Raw genomic sequence first — 12923 nt, forward strand, 5'->3', positions numbered from 1 at the left:
CACACTGCAGAAGAGGCTCACATCAGAGTCCTGTGATGAACTGCTCTTTCACTGAAGATGTTTGCAGAGTGGTGCATTAAAGCTCCTTAGCAGAAAATTTGCAACAGAATCCTGCCATACTAGCTCTGGCTCTCATTGGATGAGAGGATTCGCTACTCCCCAAAACCTGGGAAAAATATATAATAGATACACACACTCATGCACACACATACACACACACACGCACACACAAATGTTTTAGGAAACTTTCCAGAGACAGTGGCACTGTAGTGAACCAAAGCTAGGCAAGGTATCATTAAATGCAGTATATATTCATTTGAAAAGCAAACAACCTGTTTTTAAGTTTTCAGAAATATAGATTAACCAATCAAGATATTTGGATCACTTTCATTTTCTAAAATGTCAAAAAAGTAATTAGATAGTTGAAATACTTCATTCTTAGCTCTCTGTATTGGACATACATTTGATCATGTTCTGAGTCAAGATTGATTTTGTGATTTCAGTATGTATAATCATGCTAGAATGAATGCACTTTTAAGGAGGTTGTAGATATCAAGGGTAAATTTTAGTTCAGTTCACTGACATTTTCTCTTTATTAGTTTGGTGTACTAGCCCAGTTTCACAAATTGATATTTGTGACAGGTATTTTTAGAAGTTGTTAGATTTAATTACTTCTCTGTAAGGCATATATATGAAATACAGTTTGTTTCATGATGAGATAATAGAAATTACACAGCAAAAATAAAATAAAAAATTTGAATAGTGGCTTTTATTAATTGCTTACCACTTCTCTGGAAATGTCTGATTGCTTTATACAGATGATCTTGTGCAATCTTTGTAACAGCTCTGCAAGCTCTATATCACTATCCACATTAGAAAGATGATGCATATGAGGATCCAAGAAGGGGAGTGTATAGCCGATAAATATCTTCAAGGAAGTCTGTCTGTCTCCCAAACTCTACCATGCTGCTGATAAACATCCAGTTCTTAGATTTCCTTCATAAGGCTCTACAAAGATGCCAGAGGAAAAACTTATTTAACCTTGACAAGAAGGAAGGAACTTGAAGAAGAAAAAGTGTTTTCTTTTAAAATAAGATTGTAATATCTAATCCCCTGCAGCCCCAAGGACCGATGATCTGTATTAAGTTATTACACAGCCTAGAAATTCTAATAGGCCCACTTCTACCTCAGTAGAAACACATGAGTTGATCAATTCCATTTGTAATTACATCTGGGAAAAGGGATTATAGAGACAAATATACTCAGCTGTTCTGTTCCCATGTGTACAACATGAAATTAATCACTGGACCAGTCTTCCTCGTGCTCCAGTGTTACTGATCAAGGCAAATCCTTTGCTAAGTCTGATACATACCAATCCTAACACAGGAGTATTTAGAAGAACAAAATGTAAATGTTTACTCCAAAAACCAATTTGTTCTCTTAATGCAAAGATTACCGGTAATGATTGTAAACTCTTAGTTATAGTAATTAGGTATGAAATCCCCAGCCTATACTATTCAATCATTTCTGCCTTTTAACTATAATTTTGTTCAATGGTGAACTCTATTTAGTAACTCAGAAGCACACCTACTTTTTTGTTTTATGCTGTCATGTCACTGTCATGTCACCAACTTCTTAGAACCCCAGTGCTGATTGGTTTTCATGTATTAACATGATTGAGAACGTCTTAGAGTGGCACAATCAGTTGCTTACTTTACATTAAATTTGATAGAATATTAAATGTAGCTCAAAGAATTAACACATTGATTAAATAGATATTTTTAGTAGTTTGAATAGATAGAACACAAGACAAAAGATTTTTACTGCTTTTCGCAGAAAGTTCATATCCCTTTCCTAACCATTCTCTAAAGTTAGTATTTGAAAGGTGTGTATCTCAGACTACCAATTCATTGTATATTTTTAGTTGTTTTTCATGGATTAAAGTTCTTATATTTAAATACATTTTGGGGAGATACATGGTTCAAGAAAGTTTAAAATTTCCACAGAGTCATTTATGGACAAATTGAGCTGAAATTCCTCAGAATAAAGGTAAAATTCTTTGAAACATTAGAAATAAATTCCAACAAATTTTAAATTTTATTCCACTGCAGTTTTTCCTTTTTTTTCCTTTAGATAATGCTACAAGATTGGTATCCTGTGATGCACAGACTGAGGAATACTTTCCTAGGATATACAAAATCTCAGGAGCAAATTGTCTTACAGTCTCTAACTTGAATGATGAGACTGGATAATGAGTAAATATAAAATATTCTAAATAATAACCTGTCTCAGGTGTACAGCTGAAGGGGTATGTTAGAGATAGTTACATGGATTGCTTTCATTCTCATATTACAGTATTAGCAGATGATCTAACTTACTGCTCACAGAGGCAACCTATTGTTGAATACCTATCATATTCCAAGCAACATACACGGCAATTTTAAAAATGCTGTATTTTTTATCAGGTTATAAAAGTAATATATGTTCATTGGGGAAAATTTGAAAAATTATGTACAAAAAGAAGCAATCTTAGGTAATATAATATTCATTCTTATGTTCCTTCATTTCTTTAAATATTTGAGGTGTCAGGCAAATCAAGAATGTGACAAATGCCTAGCAGTTATCTATAAAGTTAAATATTGATATTTGATTATTCAGAGATATAATTTAAGGGTGGTACATAGACCAATTGATAGGAAAGTGTCAGTGGAGTCAGGAAATCCACATTTTGTCTTAGATTTCAAAGTTTAAATAATATGATGCATCTTTTGATTTTTTAAAAAACTTTAATAATTTAAATGGGAAGTTGTTTATGAAATACCTCTGAACATTCTGTATATAATTCTTCACAGGTTATATTCTAGAGCCAAAAAAAAAAAAAAAATCAAAACTGTGTTTTTTATTTAATCTGCTTTACCTTTGTTAATCTCAATATTCAGATGTTTAAAACAAGTATTCTTTCACGAAGATCTCAGTCACTTTATCTACAAAGGAGTTTTGTTCTCAACAATTTTCTAAACATTATTGATTGCTCCAATAGATCAGATCAGATCAGTCGCTTAGTCGTGTCCGACTCTTTGTGAACCCATGAATCGCAGCACACCAGACCTCCCTGTCCATCACCAACTCCCGGAGTTCACTCAGACCTCCCCAATCCTAAATAAGAGAACCATTTTGTACTAAGATGATGATCTTTAAGAGTTGACTCTTTCCTCTAATTACGTGTACTGAAGAGCAGTGCTCTTTCCTTGTTTTTCATTGTATTTTGCCTTAATGGTCTGCAAATTCCAGGACAAGTACTTGTCAAGTTGTTCCCAATTTAAAAGCTCTAATTTTTAAAAGCAAATAGCATATAACTGCTCTGAAACAGATGATGCATAAAGTATCTTTTTCGTTCTCAAGTTCTTATATTTTGGTCATAAGCCCATTCTTACTATATTAAAACATAAAGGGCCAATTGAAAAAACTCTTCCCAAAGCCATTCTTCCCCTGTAATCAAGACTTAACTGTTATTTACTCTTTTACAGTATATTCATTTTGCCAGTTTTAGTTCAGACTTCAGATCTTCCAGGGCACGCAAATGTTTAATTATACGTCAGGACATCATTGCTCAGTGTGTCTAGTTTTTAACAACAACAAAAAAGACAATCCTAAGTAAGATTAATCCATCTTCTAACAGTGTACCAGAATGGCAGTCTCAGGAATACTTCCATATAATTATCTAGCATAGAGGGCATATCCAGTCATGATTTGGCCTAAACAGTTCAGTTTGTGTAGTAGGAAGGACAGTTGTAGAGATTTCTCATTTGGATAAGTTAGACCCCAGTCTCCAAGTAGTGCCGATTCATGGCTGGATTTTCATCCCTTGAACTAAGGCATGTAAAATAATGGCTTTATCATGATGATATCATTCAGGAAAACTTCTAAACATCATGGTTTAGAGTAGGTCCTGATTTCTTTGGTAATGCTTTCCTGGCTTTTCTGTTTCAAGGATATTTGGTTGAATCTTTGTGTCAGCACCAATTACCAGCTGCTTGAAATTTCAGTTATTAAGTCCAAAGAGAGTACTCAGTACTCACAGATCTGGTTATTTGCTAAGATATCAACTTGAAATTCATAACACAGAGAGCAGTCATCTAGTATAATGCACTCTAGGTATTTCTGTGCTCAATTCAAGTATTTTTTATAAAATGTAACAGCTGTGTGTTTCCCATTTTTGTAGAGGTCTATCCATGGTGACAGCGCACTCACAGTGCACCTTCACTTTCCCGAGGATCCCTGTATGAAAGATCTGCTTCGTTGCCTTAGTGTCTCTGTTTCAAACTTTAAATGATCTTATTGGCAGGAATCCCTTAGAAGAAATAGAGTAGCCATCATGGTCAACAAAAGAGTCAGAAATGCAGTATTTGGATGCAATCTCAAAAATGACAAAATGATCTCTGTTCATTTCCAAGGCAAACCATTCAATATCATGGTAATCCAAGTTTATGCCCCAACCAGTAATGCTGAAGAAGCTGAAGTTGAACGGTTCTATGAAGACCTACAAGACCTTTTAGAACTAACACTCAGTGTCTCTTTTGCTGTCTCGTACACCGGGTTATTGTTACCATCTTTCTAAATTCCATATATATGCGTTAGTATACTGTATTTATGTTTTTCCTTCTGGCTTACTTCACTCTGTATAATGGGCTCCAGTTTCATCCACGTCATTAGAACTGATTCAAATGTATTCTTTTTAATGGCTGAGTAATACTCCATTGTGTATATGTATCAAAGATTTGGGAGAATGACATTGAAACATGTAAAATATCATGTAAGAAACAAGTTTCCAGTCCAGGTTCGATACACAATACTGGATGCTTGGGGCTAGTGCACTGGGCCGACCCAGAGGGATGGTATGGGGAGGGAGAAGGGAGGAGGGTTCAGGATGGGGAACACATATATACCTGTGGTGGATTCATTTTGATATTTGGCAAAACTAATAACAATTATGTAAAGTTTAAAAATAAAATAAAATTAAAAAAAAAAAAAAAAAGAACTAACACTCAAAAAAGATGTCCTTTTCATTATAGGGGACTGGAATGTAAAAGTAGAAAGTCAAGAAACACCTGGAGTAACAGGGAAATTTGGCCTTGGAGTACAGAATGAAGCAGGGTAAAGGCTAATAGAGTTCTGCCAAGAGAATGCACTGGTCATAACAAACACCCTCTTCCAACAACACAAGAGAAGACTCTACACAAACACCTCACCAGATGGTTAACACCGAAATCAGATTGATTATATTCTTTGCAGCCAAAAATGGAGAAGCTCTATACAGTCAACAAAAACAAGACCAGGAGCTGACTGTGGCTCAGATCATGAACTCCTTATTGCCAAACTCAGACTTAAATTGAAGAAAGTGGGGAAAACCACTAGACCATTTAGGTATGACCTAAATCAAATCCCTTATGATTATACAGTAGATGTGAGAAATAGATTTAAGGGACTAGATCTGATAGACAGAGTGCCTGATGTACTATGGACAGAGGTTCATGACATTGTAAAGGAGACAGGGATCAAGACAATCCCCAAGAAAAAGAAATGGAGAAAAGCAAAATGGCTGTCTGAGGAGGCCTTACAAATAGCTGTGAAAAGAAGAGAAGTGAAAGGCAAAGGAGAAAAGGAAAGATATAACTATTTGAATGCAGAGTTCCAAAGAATAGCAAGGAGAGATAAGAAAGCCTTCCTCAGCGATCAATGCAAAGAAATAGAGGAAAACAATAGAATGGGAAAGACTAGAGATCTCAAGAAAATTAGAGATATCAAGGGAACATTTCATGCAATGATGGGCACAATAAAGGACAGAAATGGTATGGACCTAACAGAATCAGAAGATGGTAAGAAGAGATGGCAAGAATACACAGAAATATACAAAAAAGATCTTCACAACACAGATAACCACAATGGTGTGATTACTCACACTCACCTAGAGCCAGACATCCTGGAATGTGAAGTCAAGTGGGCCTTAGGAATCATCACTATGAACAAAGCTAGTGGAGGTATGGAATTCTAGTTGAGCTATTTCAGATCCTAAAAGATGATGCTGTAAAAGTGCTGCACTCAGTATGCCAGCAAATTTGGAAAACTCAGCAGCAGCCACAGGACTGGAAAAGGCAGTTTTCATTCCAATCCCAAAGAAAGGCAATGCCAAAGAATGCTCAAACTACTGCACAATTGCACTCATCTCACATGCTATTAAAGTAATGCTCAAAATTCTCCAAGCCAGGCTTCAGCAATGCGTGAACCGTGAACTTCCTGATGTTCAAGCTGGTTTTAGAAAGGGCAGAGGAACCAGAGATCAAATTGCCAACATCTGCTGGATCATGGAAAAAGCAAGAGAGTTCCAGAAAAACATCTATTTCTGCTTTGTTGACTATGCCAAAGCCTTTGGCTGTGTGGATCACAATAAACTGTGGAAAATTCTGAAGGAGATGGGAATACCAGACCACCTGACTTGCCTCTTGAGAAACCTGTATGCAGTCAAGAAGCAATAGTTAGAACTGGACATGGGCAGCTCTTGCCGGAGCTGAGCCCAACCGAGCGCCCGCTGCTGTCCGCTGCCCGCTGCGTGCGCCTCCGCGCCATGACTGGCCTCAACTCCCTGGAGGTGGTGAAACGCAAGATCCAGGCCCTGCAGCAGCAAGCAGATGAGGCGGAGGACCGCGCGCAGGGCCTGCAGCGCGAGCTGGACGGCAGGGCGAGCGGCGCGAGAAAGCCGAAGGTGATGTGGCAGCTCTCAATCGGTGCATCCAGCTCGTTGAGGAGGAGTTGGACAGGGCCCAGGAACGACCGGCCACAGCCCTGCAGAAGCTGAAGGAGGCAGAAAAGGCTGCAGATGAGAGTGAGAGAGGGATGAAGGTGATAGGAAACCGCGTCATGAAAGATGAGGAGAAGATGGAGATTCAGGAGATGCAGCTTAAAGAGGCCAAACACATCGCCGAGGAGGCTGACCGCAAATACGAAGAGGTAGCTCGAAAGTTGGTCATCCTGGAGGGTGAGCTAGAGAGGGCAGAGGAGTGTGCCGAGGTGTCCGAACTAAAATGTGGTGACCTGGAAGAAGAACTCAAGAATGTCACTAACAACCTGAAGTCACTAGAGGCTGCATCTGAAAAGTATTCTGAAAAGGAGGACAAATACGAAGAAATTAAACTTCTCTCCGGCAAACTGAAAGAGGCTGAGACCCGTGCCAAATTTGCAGAGAGAACAGTTGCAAAACTGGAAAAGACAATTGATGACCTGGAAGAAAAACTGGCCCAGGCCAAAGAAGAGAATGTGGGCTTACATCAGACACTGGATCAGACACTAAACGAACTAAACTGTATATAACCAAAACAGAAGGGTCTTGTTCCAACAGAAACTCCAGAGCGCCGTGTCTTTCTCTTCTCTTGTAAGAAGTTTCTTTTGTTATTGCCTCTTCACTTTGCTGGAAATGTCAAGCAAATTATGAATACATGACCAAATATTTTGTATCAGAAAGAAAAAAAAAAAAAAAGAACTGTACATGGAACAACAGACTGGTTCCAAATAGGAAAAGGAGTACGTCAAGGCTGTATATTGTCACCCTGCTTATTTAACTTATATGCAGAGTACATCATGAGAAACACTGGGCTGGAAGAAGCACAAGCTGAAATCAAGATTGCTGGGAGAAATATCAATAACCCCAGATATGCAGATGACACCACCCTTATGGCAGAAAGTGAAGAACTAAAGAGCCTCTAGACGAAAGTGAAAGAGGTGAGTAAAAATGTTGACTAAAAGCTTTGCATTCAGAAAACTAAGATCATGGCATCCAGTCCCATCACTTCATGGCAAATAGATGGGGAAACAGTGGAAACAGTGGCTGACTTAATTTTTGGGGGCTCCAAAATCACTGCAGATAGTGACTGCAGCCATGAAATTAAAAGACACTTACTCCTTGGAAGGAAAGTTATGACCAACCTAGACAGCATATTATAAAGCAGAGACATTACTTTGTCAACAAATGTCCATCTAGTCAAGGCTATGATTTTTCCAGTAGTCATGTATGGATGTGGGAGTTGGACTATAAAGAAAGCTGAGCACCGAAGAATTGATGCTTTTGAGCTGTGGTGTTGGAGAAGACTCTTGAGAGTCCCTTGGACTGCAAGGAGATCCAACCAGTCCATCCTAAAAGAGATCAGTCCTGGGTGTTCATTTGAAGGACTGATGCTGAAGCTGAAACTCCAATACTTTGGCCACCTGATGTGAAGAGCTGACTCATTTGAGAAGACCCTGATGCTGGGAAAAATTGAAGGCGGGAGGTGAAGGGAATGACAGAGGATGAGATGGTTGGAATGCATCACTGACTCAATGCACATGGGTTTGGGTAGATTCCTGGAGTTGGTGATGGACAGGGAGGCCTGGTGTGCTGCGGTTCATGGGGTTGCAAAGAGTCAGACATGACTGAGTGACTGAACTGAACTATTCTTTGTTTTCTCCATGTTTATAAGTCAGGTGGCTGGTTGTGGTATGCTTTTTATGGTATATCTGCTTAGCTTCTCAAACTAAACTAGGTCTTTGCTTTCACACCTGCATTGATTTTAATGTTGGTTTCCATTAAAGCTGTCTTATGTTAACTTTGTTGATAAGAATTTATATGCTTTTAAAGAATTAATGTAGATTATCAAATCCATTATATCCTATTTTACAAGCTGTTATGGCTTATCCTTAGCGACTTTATGGATACAAAACTCACCTCAGAAAAGACTGCTGGGGAATTCAGCCATATTCCTATCTGTCTCTTTCTCACTTCAAGGGATAAAATATTTAGATAGCTTACCAAATTACATATTGATTTGAGCTACAAGACATTGATCTATTTTTACTTGCAGATATCTGTATTTCCAAAGGTGCCATTTCGCTTCCTAAAATCTTGTTCTCCTGATTAAATCCATCATACCCCCTACTGCTTATCTTTCAATTTCCTAATTATTACAATTCTGAGAAAATTATGAATTGCCAGACTAATATAAAGATGTGCTTTTGTGATTCAGCATATCCTTATAAGGTGTCTTTTTGTTTATTTAACTGTCATTTTCTATTTTAGAACCTTAGTAAGTCAAATGCATTAGCGATTAATCCAGGTTGGTTAGCTTTCACTGTAAATAACATGGCTATTGAATTCTCTGTATCTTCAGAATCAACTGGCCTCTAGGGATACATGAAACCTGAAAAACAATGTGATATTCACTGTCTGTAACCTTTCTGCTTCACTTACTCTATTTGTATGGGGAAACGGAATGAAGAGAACTTTTAGAGAAAGAATTAGATTTATCTGTCTGTTCAGCACTTGATGCATTTCCTCATAAAATTCTCTTAATGGTACTAAAAACCTCTATTACTGTCTCCACTGCCTAGATGAGTTAGTTAAAATTTGTGTTGTGCTGAGTCGCTTCAGTTGTGTCTAACTTTGTGCGACCCTATGGACTATAGCCCACCAGGCTCCTCTTTCTAGGCAAGAAAACTGGAGTGGATAGCCATGCCCTCCTTCAAGGGGAGTTAGTTAAAATTTGGAGAAGTTAAATATCAGGAGGAGAAGGCAATGTCACCCCCACTCCAGTACTCTTGCCTGGAAAATCCCATGGAAGGAGGAGCCTGGTGAGTGGCAGTCCATGGCGTCGCAAAGAGTCGGACACGACTGAGCAACTTCACTTTCACTTTCATGCATTGGAGAAGGCAATGGCAACCCACTCCAGTGTTCTTGCCTGGAGAATCCAGGGACGGCAGAGCCTGGTGGGCTGCCGTCTATGGGGTTGCACAGAGTCGGACATGACTGAAGTGACTTAGCAGTAGCAGCAGCAAATATCAGGCTCCAGGTCTTACAGCTGATAAGACACCATCAGGATTTAAAACTATGCTATGCTATGCTATGCTAAGTCATTTCAGTCGTGTCCGACTCTGTGCGACCCCACAGATGGCATTCCACCAGGCTCCGCCGTCCCTGGGATTCTCCAGGCAAGAATACTGGAGTGGGTTGCCATTTCCTTCTCCAGTGCATGAAAGAGAAAAGTGAAAGTTAAGTCGCTCAGTGTCTGACTCTTAGCGACCCCATGGACTGCAGCCCACCAGGCTCCTCCGTCCATGGGATTTTCTAGGCAAGAGTACTGGAGTGGGGTGCCATTGCCTTCTCCAACTAGGTCTGCTGATTCCATAGTCTGCACCTTCTCACTAATCAGATTAATTTCATAATTTTGCATTCTAGGTTACCTTGTGTTTTCATTATTTATATGTATATTATTTCTCCTTTTTAGATCAATGATTCTCAATGTGTGACTCCTGGAGTATCAGCATCAAATTCACCCAGGCTGGGTGTTTGAGTACTGATTTTTTGTCTTAGATCCATCGAATTGTAAAATCTTAGCAGAGGACAGAATTTGTCTTACTAATATAGTCCCAAATAAATCTAATGCACAATATAATTTAAAACCACCCTTCTAAGAGCCATGTTTGATACATCTATTCATTTTCTACATTTTCCAGGTTAGTGTCAGACAGTTGGTGCTCAGTAAGTGCATTTCAATCAGATTCTGAACATATTTTAGAATCCTTGAGTAAGAAGTTTGATTTTCTTTTATATTAAATCAATCAAGTAATTGTCCATGACATTGGCTACCAGAACTCTCCTATAATTCCTTTAATTACTGTAGCCTTTTGGGTTCTAGAAGGCAATGCAGAGAACATAGAAGACTAGATTACAGAATTTTACGAAAGCATATGGACCAATTGATACCATTTGACTTAAAAATATAGCAATGTGAATATCTCGTCTAGTTTAATGAATAGCTTTATAAAGAATTATATGTTTGGTATGCCCTATTGATAGTGTCCACCTTTCTGCTATTTTCTTTGTCCTTTTCCCTTCACATTAAAAAAAAGAAATCAACCCCATGAGATATTGTTAAGGGATATGGGAATAGATAGGATTTTATTAGGAAAAATAGGAGGGAAAAGCCTAAAAATGTTTTAGAAGCTTAAAAAGCTTTTAATACATGTTTTTGTTCAGGAATCTTTTCTTGATATCTTTGAAGCTTCAAAATTTTTTAAATGACCAATGGGCACTGAAAACTCTCCATTGGTTTCTAGGCTTTCTATATATCATGACACCATGGGACTCATTTGGATTTCACTGCATATATTAATTGATTCAGTAAGTGTCAAAATTACATATCAGCTTTGGAAAAGTTAAACTGAAAAGTACTCTATGATTTATGAAAATGCTTATTTAAAAAAAAACTATTTGGTCTAATGGGTGAGGTCCATGGTGCCCTCACCAAGAGATCAAAGATGTCTTAAGATAAACCTATTGTAGTCTCTTATAGATTCTTCTGATCTTTTTTTTGGGCCATGCTGCATGACATATGAGGTATTAGTTCCTCCACCAGGTATCAGACTCCTGTGCCTGCAGTGAAAACATGGAGTCTTAACTTGTGGACCACCAGGGAAGTGCCTTGACTCTTCTAATTCTTATGCACAGGACCAATAAGCTTTTCCAAATCCATATGATCATGCGTTCCGTATTAAGGCCCTCTCAGTATCCACGTGTCAATAGATGTAGTTATTTTCTGTCATTCATAGAACAAAATAATGGAATCAGTTATTTTTCTAACATATTCATTTGCTATTATGTTTGGTTCATAAGAGAGTAGTATTAGAATATAGGGAAAATTCCATTATTATATCTTATAGATATATTCATTGCAGTGCTTGCCACATAGTATTTTAATAATTTGTTAATCATTTCTTCTTAACGTATCTTGAACATATGTTAATTTCACTTCAGGGTCTCTGGATGATATTTTTCCACTATCAGATATAAAAATAGCCAATTATAAATAGATTTAAAGCAATTCTAAAAGTTAAGAGAGTATTGAATTTCAGTTAACAATTTATATGTGATTGTATGTGAGGTCATATGCATCCAACCCTCACCTTTACATTTTCCTGAAGGAAAAGTGAACTTATCTAACTTTATCTATTTAATTGTAAAGAGTGTTTGATCTAGCAAATGAACAGACAGATTTTCATGGAAATGTCTTGAGAAAAAAGAGCCATGGAAACAATTGAGGAGAATTTCCTATTATTAAGCTGTTGGTATTATATAGCTCTCTGACCTAGAATATTTCTAGAATATGATGATGACTGTACTTATTCTACAATTGTACATTTCCCTACAGGATTTTCTTCCTGCTTACACTGTGGTAGCTAGAAAAGCAAAACACTCTCTTTTTTAGTCTCCCTTGCAAAGTAGGGTGTCAGGGTGATATATATTCTGGTTAATGAGATGTCAGTGAAGCCTGTTGGGACTGCTAAGAAAGTTTTTACTTCTTGATGTAAGCAGCATATGTCACCCAACCTCTCTTTCATTCCTTCTCAAATTCACTCATCATGGTGCGATCTTCAGAAGCTACCTTGCAGGAAGGAAGGATCAGAAAAGGAAAGAGCAAGAGAATCAGTGACATCAGCACTATTTTTATTGGTGACCTAATGTCAGAAGTTCTATAACCATAGATTTGGTGGTTTTTTTTAAGAAAAGGAAGGGAGGAAAAAAATTATCTGTGATTTATATAAGCCACTGAACTTCAGTATTCTGTTGCTTATAGCCAGATGCAATATGAGTCATGCATTTAACCCTTATGGCAGGTAGGAGATGTATTTGGACATTATCATAGATTTTTCTTCTAACACTTGGGAATTTCATAGACTTGTAAGACTTTACCTTATATTTAGAATTCCTATAACCTGTAAAGAAACATATTTTATCCAGGATAGGAAAACATAATGACTTAGAAAATGATCAAATGTTTGGGTAGTTTTTAATTCTATTCTTAGAAGAAAATGGAGGTACAAATTATAACAGTAAGGAAAAT

The 12923-nt window shown here is 37.6% G+C and overlaps 1 pseudogene; it reads left to right on the forward strand.

Moving 5' to 3' along the window:
- Positions 1 to 6599: 6599 nt before the first annotated feature.
- Positions 6600 to 7519, forward strand: LOC782470 (tropomyosin alpha-4 chain-like; annotated as a pseudogene).
- Positions 7520 to 12923: the final 5404 nt, after the last annotated feature.

The sequence above is a fragment of the Bos taurus genome, chromosome 8 (genome assembly GCF_002263795.3).
Source record: "Bos taurus isolate L1 Dominette 01449 registration number 42190680 breed Hereford chromosome 8, ARS-UCD2.0, whole genome shotgun sequence".
In the NCBI taxonomy this organism is placed as follows: Eukaryota; Metazoa; Chordata; class Mammalia; order Artiodactyla; family Bovidae; genus Bos; species Bos taurus.